Source organism: Mustela erminea, chromosome 4 (assembly GCF_009829155.1).
Source record: "Mustela erminea isolate mMusErm1 chromosome 4, mMusErm1.Pri, whole genome shotgun sequence".
Classification (NCBI taxonomy): domain Eukaryota; kingdom Metazoa; phylum Chordata; class Mammalia; order Carnivora; family Mustelidae; genus Mustela; species Mustela erminea.
Window position 1 is genome coordinate 20,140,812 of NC_045617.1, and position 14,818 is coordinate 20,155,629.

The window sequence follows — 14,818 nt, forward strand, 5'->3', positions numbered from 1 at the left end:
TATTGATTTTATATCTCCTTCTTTACTGGAAAGTGTATAGGCTACTAGGCAATTACCCTATAAAATGGACTGAGAAGTAAACAGAATAAATCACAATGAAAACCCTCAACGTACTCACCTCTCCAGTTTTAATGATGATTAAACTAAGATTCTTAAAATATTTCACAATAATTTTTGAGAGATATTACCAGTTATTTAAGATACTAGACTAGAAACAAATATTGTACTGTATGATCACTAAAATTGAAAGAAATAAAAAGGACCATACTGGAATATATCTTATAATGAACAGCTTTTTAGAAAGAAAATTTAACTAGTATTCAACTTTCTGTCAGTTTAGTTTTCCGAAGGATTTTTCATGTGTACAGATATTCTCAATTCCCTTCCTCATCAGTAAAAATCACAATGATGCTAATAAAAATGGAAATTGTTTTACCATCTTCAGAACTGAGGTGGTCATAATACACTCAGTTTTCTTGATATCTTTAAGCTGGCAGAACCCCAAACTTTCTAGTCATGCCTAAAACTTCAGTGTCCATCAAGAGTAGAGACCCTGAAAAAAAAAAAAAAAAAAAGAGTAGAGACCCTGTAATACAACTGTATTATGAAAAACTCCAAACTTCCATAAAGAACTTTCCCTTAAGTATTTCCCTTAGAATAAACAAAGGACTGAGAAGAGAAAGAGGTCTTAAATGAAATGTAAGGTGAGGTCAATAGGCTCATTGATCACTGGCAGAGCACAGCTCTCAAAAATTAGAGGACAAATCAGTCTCTGATAAGGAATGAGCCAACGGCTAGAGTTCATTGGAGGATGGATGAGGAAGGGAAAGATGGTAGAGATGGAAAAGCCATTTGTGTAGAACGAAAGCCAGATGAGCTGCCATTGTTTCCATGGCACGGGCTGACCCATTCAGCCAAAAACGTGGACCTAGAGGGAGAAGCATCATTATTACACATCAGCCCAGAAAGCAAGGGTGAGGCCTGAGCCTGTCCCTCAAGGTATGCCAGAAGGTAGGAGCAGCTGAATGGGTTCCTCTCTAACTCAGAAGTTAAGTGGGAGCTATGTGGGGGAAGGAGCTAGGAATGAGAGAGCAGTTTTCTGAGATACCCAGGAAGTAGTGTGTTTAACAGTATCTTATCTCTAATGTAATCTGAGTATTATATAAAAATTTTGGCTGGCCTTTGTTTCTGGTTCTTGGGAGGGAGCCTCAAAACCTTTGGAATTTTTTTTTTTTAAGATTTTATTTATTTATTTGACACAGAGAGAGATCACAGTAGACAGAGAGGCAGGCAGAGAGAGAGAGAGGGAAGCAGGCTCCCCGCCAAGCAGGGAGCCCGATGCGGGACTCGATCCCAGGACCCTGAGATAATGACCTGAGCCGAAGGCAGCGGCTTAACCCACTGAGCCACCCAGGCCCCCCAAAACCTTTGGAATTTTTTAAGGGACAAGAATATCTTTGTTATTCATGATACCGTGCCATGGGACCTCAAGGGTTTATGCCAATGAGATGACTCCTAGTTTTAGGATCGGGGTGGGTGTGATGGAAGGACCAACTACATGATTAGAAAGTTGCAATTTTGGTGTAGTCCATCCTCTGGGAACCAGATGGCTGCTGGAAATTGAGTTCAATCACATAATCAATGATTCAGTCACATCTGTATTAGGAACCCCGATAAAAACTCTGGACACCTGAAGCTTCAGAGAATTTCCAGTTTGGTGATCAGGAAAGTGATGCATCCTGAGGACATGCATCTTAGCATTTAGAAACCTCCCAGGGCAAGGTCTGAATCTCTTCTTTTGGCTGGTTCTGATTTGCAGCCTTTTTAAATAAAATTGTGATGATAAGTATAATGCTTTCCTGAGTTCTGTGAGGCAGTCTAGCAAATTTTCAAACCAGAGGGTTAGTAGAAACCTCCAAATTTACAGCCAATTGGTCAGAAGTGCAGAAGGCCTGGGAACCCCAAAGTTTGCAGCTGGCATCTGAAATAAAGGGAGATTTGTTGGGATTATGCCCTTAACCTATGAAATCTGACCTAACTCCAGGTACAGTCAAAATTGTTTTACACCGAGAAGGCTTCTGTTACTCTTGAGTGGCTTCCAGATTATTTTTTTAAGAACTAATGTTTAAAGCAGTAGGTTCTTGAAACATCTGAAGTTACATGTGTCAAATTTCTCAGTATCCAATTTTCACTTGATCATTCACAAATTAAACTCGACCTCCTTCTACGGTAATTAACTTACACCCCTTGCAGGCTAACAAACAATTCATCTTGCTCACCCCACCCTCTAACATCCATTCTTCCTCCCATTTATGTTGAAATATTTCCAAAGGGGGAAAAAACATGAAACTTTCTTCTGTATTTACCTAAGCTATTATCAAACCTCTGCTCATGTTGTTAATGCAGTGAGACAGACTAATAGGGCTATCTTCACTTTTGCCCTGATGTACCCTGATGTACTGTCTCTTTTCCTCTTTTACCAAAAGATATTCTCCAAGGAGTGGAGAGGAAGAAAAGGAAAGAAAGCGCTAAGTGAGTAAGAAAACCCTGTAGACAGGTCAGTAATCATTGTACTCACAGCTTCTGACCCTGGTCTTATCGTAAAGACTATACTTCACTAGCTAAAACCCTCCAGGATGTAGTAGAATGGTAAACCGTGCACTGAAACCTCTTCTTTATAATGTTTTAAAGACTTGGCTTGGTAACAGAAAGGGGCAAGGAGCTGTGCAGCCACAGGCAAATTCGTAACTATCTGAATCTTAGTTCTCTGCTATAACAGGGAAATAATAATAGCAAACTTTCAGTATTACTGTAAGGATAAAATGAGATATGTATGAAGGATATGATGCATAGTGGGCTTGCAGAAAGGATTAGCTCTTATTATTGCTATTATTATTTACTTTTTTAAAAATCTTATTGCCATAGTTAAAATTTTCAGTATAACATTAAATAGAAACAGTTTGATTTCAAAAACTCTAGATTTATGTATTTAGAAAAAAATTCTAGATGTGTAAATTTAGAATACTATTATAATAGGGGTACCTGGGTGGCTCAGTCAACTTAGCATCCAACTCGTGATTTCATCTTATGTCATGATCTCAGGGTCATGAGATCAAGCCCTGCATCAGGCTCCACACTCAACAGGGAGTCTGCACGAGATCCTCTCTCTCCTTCTGCCCCCTCCCCCGGCTTGTGTGCTCTCTCTTTTTAAAATAAAAAAACCTTTTTAAAAAGAATATTATCACAATATATTAAATATTGTTATACAGTTATGTCATATTAGAGTTTTATGTAGTATATTTGCAGCTGTTCAAAAGTGAGGTTGGTCCATACATTTCTTATCATGTACTATCTCTGACTCTAGTTTCAAATTCTTTTAGTTCTATAAAATGCGGCACTGCACCCATTTGTAAAATTTTTTGAAACCGTTTGCTATGAAGCTTGGCAAAAGAAATATATAAAAACAGTGGGAGCCTGGAGATTTGGGGGGCGGAAGTGAGGTCACTGGGGTGTAAGCTCTTTGATTATCAATTCAACTGATTCACTGCTTATTAGTTTACTCAACTTTAAAGTTTTCTTGACCAGATGCTCAATGGTTATAAATTAAAGCAGAATGCTTAATAGTTATAAATGGACTGTTCTTGAATCTGGCAGCACAAGTTTGAAGACTGTCTTGCCCATTCACTAACTATTGACGTTGACCAATTTTCTAAGCCTCTCTAATCTCTGATTTCCTCATCCATTAAGGGAGGATAATAAATATTGCCTACTTCACACAGTTGTTTTAAACATCAAGTGAAATAATGCGTATAAAATGCTCACCACAGTGCTTGGAAGATTGTGGGCATTCAGTCAGTGTTAGCTATTATTAGCAGTGGCTGTGGTGTAAAAAAGTGTGGATTTTAGAAAATAAATTCCTTTTGATCAAAAACTCATACATTTTGCACATACAGCCATTTAGCTGGATAATTTGGGGGAAGGCAGGTGCTGGCTAAACAAGTAAACTTCTAACTGAAGATATTCTGCTTCTGTGCTACTTGCTTCACATTTAAAAAATAGTTTTGCGGGACCAGGGAGGCTCAGTGGGTTAAGCCTCTGTCTTCAGCTGAGGTCATGATCCCAGGGTCCTGGGATCAAGCCCCACATTAGGCTCTCTGCTCAGCAGGGAGCCTGCTTCCCCCTCTCTCTCTGACTGCCTCCCTGCCTACTTGTGATCTCTCTCTGTCAAATAAATAATTAAAAAAAAAAGTTTTGTCTTTCTGATTCTGAATGGTCTTCTTGGCTATCACAAAGACACAGTTAACCTGTATTCATGTACATCCAAATTCAAATATATGCAAGATAAGACTACATGAGTTCTCATAGGATTTCTCTTTCCTCTGCATTGAGGTCCTTGGTTGTACAGAATGAGTTTCAGGTGGCTTTAAGTCCACACCCAATGAGGACAACTGGCTAAGGCAGATTCCACAGTTGATTTCAGTGTTCCCTGGATTCACACAGAGCTAGGTCTGGCTCTACTACCTACTACTCAGCCTGGAGCAGGTTAGTTAAGTCTTTAAACATCTGTTTTCATTCGTGGAAAATTTGAGTACAGGTTGTAATCCCTTATTGTCTAATATATTCTGAAACTGAGACTTTCCCAGATTTTAAGACATTAATAGGGCACACGTACCATGTATTATGGACTATTTTAATTAGGGTGTTAAACAGTTCCCCATAATCACACTACTATTTCAGAAGAGAAATGCAGGATTATTCACAATAAATCAAATAAAGATTACAAACACTTTGCTATTAATTCCATTCAGGGCTGGCTAGATTTTGCTATCAAATGTGTTAGGAGGGGCGCCTGGGTGGCACAGTTGGCTAAGCACCAGACTCTTGGTTTCCACTAAAGTTGTGATCTCAGGATTGTGAGATCAAGCCCATCAGCAGACTCTCCACTCAGCTCAGAGTCTGATTAAGACCTTCTGCCTCTTCTTCTTCTTTTACCTGCCCCCATGCTCACTCCCTCTCTTTCACTCTCTCTCAAATAAATAAATCTTTAAAAATATGAATTAGGAAAAAATTTCAATGTTCAGTGCTTTTTTCAATTTCAGTACTGTGGGAAAGAAACTGTGAACCTGGAGTATCAGTACCTGCCCCATGGTATTTTTGTACACATTGAATTAAATTGTACACAACAAAGTGATCCTAAACCATATTCCTGTCACTGAGTAGTGCTCTTCAAAGAGTATTTCTTTTTTTTTCTTTTTTTATTTTTTTAAGTAGGCTCCATGCCCAGCGTGGAGCCCACTGCAGGGCTTGAACCCATGACCTAGAGACAAGATCTGAGCTGTGATCAAGAGCCTGGTGCTTACCCATCTGAGATACTCAGATGCCTCCACACAAAGAGTATTTTTTTAATTAACATATAATGTATTATTAGCCCCAGGGGTACAGGACAAAGAGTATTTTTAACTCCAGTGGCATTCAACGTCATAGAAACAAATACAACACATCTTCCTATGCCCAATTTTTATATAATTATCTTTTTATACTCTTTCCCTCTCTATATATGTAAATATATAGATATATATGTATAAATATACATATCTATATAGGTATATAGATGTATACATTCTTTTCCTAGCATTCTACCTTGACCATGAGTAAAGGGGAGCCTCAGTGTTCCATCTTCTATAGACTGGCATTCTAATCTCCCCTTTCCTTAAAAAGGACTAAAGAGGGAGCTCCCAAACAAAGTGTGTTCCATAAAAATGTTTCTTGTGCCTTCACAACACCATTGGTGAAAATGAAAAAAACCTTCAAATTTTACATGCATCTAACAAGACCCACCCCCGGCCTGCCTCCCTAGGACACAGAGTCTTACCACTGCCTGCCTTGGCACTTTCAGAACTAATCTTACAATGCCATATATCTCTATTTACATCAAATTCTAGAAGGAACCCCAATACTCCCAGGCCATCTCTCAGTTCCAAGACTCTGAACTCCATATACACCCCATCTCCCAACCTCTGTTCCAACTCCTGAAACTCAACCACTGTACACTCTGACACTTCTGGTCAGTTACCCACAATATTCCTTTCATCCTAAACATCTCCTTCATATGTTTTCTAGCTCCAACTGGAATAACAACATTCCCTCTCTTGTCATTTCTTAGAAGGTGATTTTCACTCCCACAAACCTTATATCTCATTGCAGCTTCCAGACCATCTCCATTCTCTCCTTTCTAAAAATCCCCGGTTTTGAATGCCATACTGTCAGACTACAGCACTCATTCATTCTTGTTATGGTCATGCTCAGAGGTACAAGTCCTTCTAACACAGGCCTTGAGGATATTAGCTCCCAGCTCACTTTTTCTCTGTCATTTAATTCTTGTCATAATTTATGGTGATTTCAAAATTTACATGTGTAATGTCCCTCATATCGTGTCATCTCAGTATCTTGACCATTTACCCTCTAAAGATTTGTTCTTCACTCTTTGAAGCCATAGACTTCTATCATTCCCTCTTGGACCATTTCATTATCAATAATTGCAACTCCTCCAAAATTCAATTGCAAGCAACACATCTCTTGTATAAACAGGATATTTCAACAATTCTCCAATGTACTGGAACCTAAAATCCATTTACTGAACTATCTTTTCACTATCTGTTCCTACCTTGACATCTAATGCTTCTTTACCCAACTCAAATTCCATGGTTCTCCATAATAATCACTTCTTTGAATTCCCCCATCTGCTTTCCCCTTCCTTCCTTCATCATTCTCATCTGTCAAAAGCCCATTCCTGTTAAATCTGACTTCCTACTCTCTTTGTAATTTTACTCACCCAGCTGAGCATTGCTGGAATAAGCAATACAACCACACTGAATGTGGTTCAACCACACTGAATGTATGACCTTGAATTCTTACTCAACAAAATTTTTGGCTGTACCACTCCGGTCCCACTACCATCTCGCTATTCTAGATGACTCTTTCCTACATCTCTTCTCTCAAAATTTCCTCTGTTTCTACCATCATCAATCTCAGATGATGACCATGCTTCTTACTTACTAAGAAACAAAAGTACTCAGAAAGATTTAATAACCTCCCCCACCACATCTACCTAACTATCCACATATGTGCCTAAATTCTCTGTGGTCCTCTGGTTATCAAGGAGGTGGAGTGCCCCTGGACCCAGATCTTGGAACATCTGTTTTCTCTAGTGCGGTTCACTCCCTAAATGAGTATAAATGGCTTCTCAGCACCTCCACATGGAAATCTAACAGGAATCTTAAACTCAAACCATTTGAAATCCAACCTTTCATTCCCCGTCTCAATAAACTGGCTCTTCCTTTAGTGTCCCTCCTCACAGTAAATAGCAGCCCCATTATTACGGTTGTTCAAACTAAAAAGTTTGTATAATCCTTAACTTTTTTCTTATCTCTCCTCACACAGATCTGAATCCACCATCCATTCATGTGAATTCACATGAATTCAAATCATGTGAATTTAACCTTCAAGCATTCAGACAAGAAGCTTGGTCCCAACTCTAAAGCCCTACTGATGTTAATAGTGTCGATTCTGAAATACTAAGGAGAATTGAAATGAGGGTCGACAGATTCTTTTTTTTTTTTTTTTCAAATCCAAATTTTGAACCTTTACTTTTGTATAACTGTTTTATTGAGATATAGTTCACATAGCATACGATTCATCCACTGATGTATATAAATCAGTGTTTTTTAGTATATTTAAAGAGTTGTGTAACCATAACCACAATCTAATTTTAGGACATTTTCATGACCCCACAGTGAAACCTCTATACCCATTAAAATTGTTCTCACTTTCTTTCCAATGCTTATGAACTTCAAAAGCTCCTGGCTGTAGTCTGGGCATGAGATTCAATGAAAATTTGCCAAAACAGAAAGATGGAATTTCTTGAAATACTATGTTACCCAAATGTATGTACTGTATAATCTCATTTTGCTGTTTTGTTTTAAAAATGCTTGTGTAGGTGTGTAAGTATGTAGACAGAAGGGTGGCAGGATAGATGGACAGATAGATCTAGGAAGATGCACAGTGGGGATTTCTGAAATTGTGTCTTTTTTTTTAAACTTTTGCTTGTTTGATTTTCTTCAGTGTAATTGTATTTCTTATGTAATAATAACAGACAATGTAAAATAAAATAAAATGGAGAAATTCCCAGAAATCAGTCAATCTATAAATAATATTTTTGATCGTAAATAGGCTGGTTCAAGATAGCAGATGAGGAAATCTTACTAAAATTAGAGCAAAGTAATTTTTAATATATATGTTTCAAGTTAAGCCTAAAAATGAGGAAAATATGAGGGAGACCATTCCCACATTAAAACAATATGTATATATTTAAAGTGGGAGAGAGAGGGAAATTATGGTGTATTTGGTAAATGAGGCAAGGCAGAGAAACCTGAAGACTTGAAAACAGACTTAATGGCTAAAGCTAAGAAAGGAGATCTTTCCAGCAGAAATTTAACTTTTCTACAGCTTCAGAATTAGCTAGTATAGAGCATGGAGAAGAAGTGGGGCTAAAAACTGGAATTAATTAGAGGTTTTGGAACAAGATAATACCTCTTTATACTAAAAGTAGGGTCACTCAAGAATTTACCCCTAGGCAAAAATGCACAATAAATACATACAGAAGAACACAAATTTGAGAGAGAAGATCAGAGCCTTAGAGAATCCATTCAGAACATCCCACATCCAATTATTAGGATTTTCAAATAGAGAAAACAAAGAAAAAAGAGAGAAGAAAATTAAACAAAAAGATAATAGAAGAAAAATTCACAGATGTAAAGACATGAGCCTTCAAACTGAAAGTGCCCACCAAATACATGATTAATTTTAAAAGATTTGTTACATATAATACCCAAGTAACATTGGAAATTTTTAATACTATTTAAACAAAAGTCTTACAATTCTTATGCATGAGTTACCTTCCCACTTCTTCAGACTATCAAGCATCAAAAGCAAGTTGTTCATTATAATTATTTATATAACTATGCTCTCAAAAAGAAGTGGTAGGTAGAAGATTTGCTTTTAAAATTGAAATTCTTAGACTAGAGGAAACAAAGAAATCATCTTTAATTAGAATTTTTTAAAAAGACAAAATTTAGGAAAATGAAAATTAATATTTTATTTATTGTTTTAAAGATTTTATTTATTTATTTGAGATAGAGAAAGTGTGCACAAGCATGGGGAGGGGCAAGTAGAGAGAGAGAACCAGGCTCTCCATGAGCTGGGAGCCCAATATGAGACTCCACCCCAGGACCCTGAGATCATGACCTGAGCCTAAGGCAGATGCTTAATCAACTGAGCCATCCAGGTGCTCCCAAAATTAATATTTTAAATAACACAAAATAATATTATGAGTTCTGGTTCTGTGAGAAAATGTATCCAAGCATAAAGGGAGACACAATGTGCTCTAATTTGAGAATGAATGTATATCTGCCATGAACAGAGTTCACTTTTTAAAAGATAGGATTAAAGATTGTCTCTATCATGTTTTCAACCTTAATTTATTATAGAAACACTAAAGAGTGTAATAAAGAATGAATCTATTACACAGAAGACCAAAAGTTGTAATCTGTGTTGTCTCAGTCACATGACAAGAGGAAATACCAAAGTTCAGACTCTTGATTTCCTCAGCTGTAAATGGGCGTAAATCTCTGTCCTCCTTATCTTATAATAATATTGTTGGACTTTATTTGTTCACCCTACACGTATTTATCAAGTGCTTATTACATGCACTGTATATGAGTTCACAAAGTAAGCAGGCTTGCTGCTCTCCTGTTGAAAGAAATAATGATAAAATTTACATTAACCTCTTCTTAAATTATTTTAAAATGTAGACACCAGTGAAATATTACTAAATGTAAATTTATTTTTAAGTTGATTTTAGGCTTTCTAGCGCTCTTGTGCTGTGCTATTACAGTAAGTATTTTCAATAAATACATATATATTTCAGTATAAAGTTTTACAGGCACTAGACAACATAACGGTATTTATATAACACTTAAGTAGAACTTTCTCCTATCAACCTGACTTGCAAACTTTTAAGTAAACCAGGGTATAAATTAATAATCATAATAAATGTAGAAATTTTACCAGTACATTAGTGTTAAAAATAATTCTAAATGATTGGTCCAGAATAAACAACCAGAAGTAAATTATCTCTAAGAGATTTTGAGAGATTGTGTTATCTTGCTTTTATCTCGTGAGTAAGCATAGAATTTCTAATGCTGTTCTGTGACTAAAGATTATAAAAAGAGTTGATTTGCACATTAAATTTCATCTAAAATGTACTATAGTTCCTTGGGTCATAAAATATAGACATTCCATTTGGTTTACAATGCTTAAGCAATTTGGAGTCAGATTTTTTTCTTTTTTGCCAAGGGAGCTTGTGAGTCTCCCCCCTTTTTTCAAACAATAGATCTTTTAAAGACAAGAATCCAATGACCTTTTCAAGGGTCATTTGGAACCTTGGGCAAAATGTAACAGTTCTTCCTGATGGATTTCCACACAAAGTTACTGGAGACTCAAAGTCTATGGTAAATAGAGTCTAGGGAAACACAAACCTGGATCTGTCTGCCAGCTCATTATTAATACATCTGAATGGTCTGAACCCCTGACCTATGCACTGAATCTCTAAGCAAAACTTCCCTTCTTCCTCTCTCTCCTCTATGGCACCGTAGTCTTACAGGTTTTGCTTATTTTCTTCTATACTTTATATTCATGTAACCCCCATTACAATATTAAGTCAGATTTATTTTGGTTTCCACATCTGTTCTTCTCAGCCCTGTTGGTAGCATTCCGTGGCAAGATGAGCTACGGAAAGAAAATAAGCAGAATGTGTGGGGTTGCACGAGTATAAATGGGGCTTTTTCCCTTTGATCTCCAAGTCATGTTTTCCCTGTAGAGTTTCCTCTACGCATTTTGACAAACATTAGATGCTGAAGTCACACTACTGTGAAGTTTGGGACCAGGAAAGGAGAAAGAACAGACAACTAAAGACTGGAATTAAAAATAAGGATTGTAGATAGCCCTTAAATATTAACCTAAATATATATAGATGTATAGATAAAGATATATTTAGTTTCTATATATATATTTTAAAAACTTCAAATGAATTTGTGCAAATAACTTTGTGCAAATAACAAGAGTACACATAAATAAAAATTTTGACATAATTAAGACAAAAATGAAAGTACTATTCAAATGATTATCTGACAGAAAAAGAAGAATCATATCAACAGGAACATATTAATGCTGCTATAAAACTTGAAATCTTCTCCTGAAATTCCCTATTAATATTTCAATATCAAAGCTTAAAGAATTTAATCTTCTTTGATAATTTATCTCCACAGATTTAATTATCAACTTAAAAAAAAACTAATCATTAGTAGCAAGAGAGACATGTTCATTGACCAACTGATTCATGGCTCTTTGAATGGCTTCACCATGAAAAACTAAATTGTAACCTCTATTTTTTTCCTAGAAGAACTAACAAAAGTTCTCTGGGCACTGAAATCTGTACCTCAACATGATTTTAATTTTGCCCCACTAGTATTTTACCCCCCATTTTTCTTCAGGTGGAAAACACAACCATCAAATTGTAATTCCAGTTTTGCCCAGTTATTTCAGCCCTAAAGAGATTATAGTGAATCATTTTAAAAATTTAATTACATTATTGTTAGGCAGGAATAGTACCATTCCTCCCCTACGGCTCCCCTCAAAAAACTCCAGAAATGAGTTCATGGCTGTGAATGTGAACGAAGTTATGCATAGAGTTTAGAAGCTTTAAATCTGAGCTGAGAGAAAATTAGTCCTTTTGCAAGCAGTGAAAAACCAGGGGATCATTTCATTGTCACCACCCAGAAGCCACCAGATGCTTAGAATTCCACGTATTTCAGGGACAAACCATTCAATGACTCCTTTGACACCCAAAGTATGCCAATAATTCAATGTATTAGTTGGATGCAAATTTTATACAATAAGGTATGGAAAGCAAACTGTAATTGGGAATGCCGAGTGAATGGAGCTCTATCCTTTGACAGAGCCCATTGTTGAACTCCAGCCTGAACCTCCGACCCTTTACTTTGCAGGGATACAATAGCCTTTGATATGAGATGGTGGGAAACGGACTTAGAGACTCATTTCACATTCAGTTGCAATTCATCAGTTTGGCGAGGACTTTTAGCAGCTTTAATGACCACAGCAATTGATGGTTAAATCAATTTGTGCCGGTGACAGCATGGCTGGCCTCTAGACTGTAACAATCCAGGATTGCACCAGGCAGAAAAGACTCTGTTATTCAGATGTGCATGGCTCCTACTCAGCTCTGAGTGAGAACAACGGGGAGACAGTGTCTCACAGGGCAGGTCCTGGAGAATGCACACATTCACTCCAGTTGACTACACAATGGTGAGACTTCTTTGTAAAGTGATGCAGTAGATATTTTTTTTAAAGTATTGTTGCAAGTAAAAATATACAGTAGAAGACAAAGATTTCTAATATTTGACTATATCCTAAGAGAAAGTAGCAAACCAGAAAGAATTTAGTCTTTGTTTCCTTGATCGAAATGGGTGGTCCTATTCCCGCCACCACTAGACCACCCCTCCCCCTATTAAAAAAAAAAATTAAAAAAAAAAAGGAAAATAGAAAGGAGGGAAAAGAAAATCCACAGGAGAGGGAAAAGAAAATCCACAGGAGAGATTATGACTGAGGGGCTTTACATTTAGGGAAAAAAAAAAAAAAAGGTGAACTAAGAATTTAAAAAACAATACTGCATTCTGTATCAAAAAGGAGGAAATATTGCTCCCTCTTCTGTTTATCAAAGGGATTTTTTCCAAGTAGTTGAAAGACATTTTTTAAATGTTTAAATATAAATGTTTATAATAAAGAAATGGCAGTACAGCATGTGGGATGACTAGTATGGCTTATAAGATTTATTTATAGTAAAAAATGTTAAGTAAATAAATATTTCATTGAGCCTATTTTTTAATGTTTGAGAAATTTATATGCAAAATTGACATTTTAAAGGTGGGGGCAAGGACAGAAAGTCATTTTGCCAACAAAATGTTTTGTATCAGAATGAATGAAGATAAGAATGACTAATTAAACCATACACAATACTTTACAAGTCTGCAGAAAATGTACCAAGGCATCTAAGAATAAATACACATAATGAGGAATGTCAATATATTATTTAAACATCTGACTTAAAATAGTTGGAATGACCTAAAGTCCACAGATATACTTCAGTGGACTTCTAAGATATGACAGTGAACTTAAATAACTATTTAGGATTTTAGCATTAAACAGGCATTAATGCTACCTTTTTTGCAAAACAGAAATTGTCTTCCAAAGTATGGAAATAATGTACACATAATATTAAATTTAGAATTTCGTGAAACTGACTACAAGGATGGAATTTCTGTGATCCTGAGATTTTTTTTTTAATTTTTTTGTTAAATTTTGTTAATTTCTTTTTGTTAAAAATCAGGCCAAATAATGTTACATTTTTTTAAAGCTATTGTGGAAAGGAGAGAAAAAGGATCTCTTTAAGAACATGGGTAGATCCATGGGAAATGAATTGCATAAAACATGCAGCTATAGCACTGTGGAAAAAATGTAAACAACATTTTCCACCAGATTTGTCTAAACATTGAAAGAATATTGAGGTTGTACAGAGGAGGTCTTGGCACTGAGTCCAGAAGCTGTACTTGGTAACTGGGGAGGGGGAAGAAAAGGAGGCGAGTTTCCATGGCAACGCTGGTGCTGAGAGCAAATGAAACAAGCAAGCATCTTCCCAAGGGAGGAAGGGAGCATGAAAAGTGGAAATGGAGGGGGAAGGGCAGTGGCAGCTTCTGAAAGGCTGGTTTATGCTGAATAAGTGTTTTGTGTAAAGCTGTGACGTGATCCATAACAGAGTGTATATTCTGAGAGATCTGACATCCTCTGGTAATGCACTGCTTCAGTGATTAAAGATCACTTTGCATGGGAATGTATATTTGCCTTACAATTTTCAGTTTAGATGTATAAAGATATTAAACTCATCTTGGTGTGTACATTGTCTTCTGCCGTCACAATAAAATAATACGAGGGGACTAGAATAGAACTTTGCATGCATTTTTCCTTGTCATTGTACCCAGGAGTGAAGTTTATATGGGGGAAAAAAACCTTTTATTTCCCTCTCTTAGAGGAAGAGAAGGAAACATAAAGGCAGATAGATATGGTTCCTCATACTTTTGACTATAAAACTCTGATTCACAATCCTGACAACAGTGTTTCATGTGTCACAAGGCAGTATATCGTTTCTAAGAAATACGACTGTGTAAAAGCTGATTTTATTTATCTGAGTAAAATGATCATTATGAATATTTTCTTCCAATTATAAATGGCTTAGTGTAAAGAGTAAAACAGTAATGGTACCAAGAAGAGGTGACAGATGGAGGGCTAACTTTCCTCACTGCTCTGGAAATACACATTACCATTGAAGTAAAGCCCCTTTCATTAGAGGTCAGATTATATTGCAAATTAGCACTGAGAAGAATAAAATAAAATACAGGCGTGGGTGCACTGGAGTTAAGCTTACACCATTGTCCAATAATTTAGGTAGAAACAATCTACACCAGAATATATACTGGTCTATAAACTGTGTGAGGCAGCGGTTATGTTTACCCTTCTCGCATAATACTTCCAGCACCCCCACAGAGCCTACACATAGCAGATGCTCAATACACATTTGTTGACTATTCAAAGAGTAAGTAAGATGAATCATTTTTCAAAATTGTGAGAC

The 14,818-nt window shown here is 36.4% G+C and overlaps 1 pseudogene; it reads left to right on the forward strand.

The window, feature by feature from the left end:
* The first annotated feature begins 811 nt into the window (after positions 1-811).
* LOC116589298 overlaps positions 812-14,818 on the forward strand; it is a 53,130-nt pseudogene continuing 39,123 nt past the window's right edge.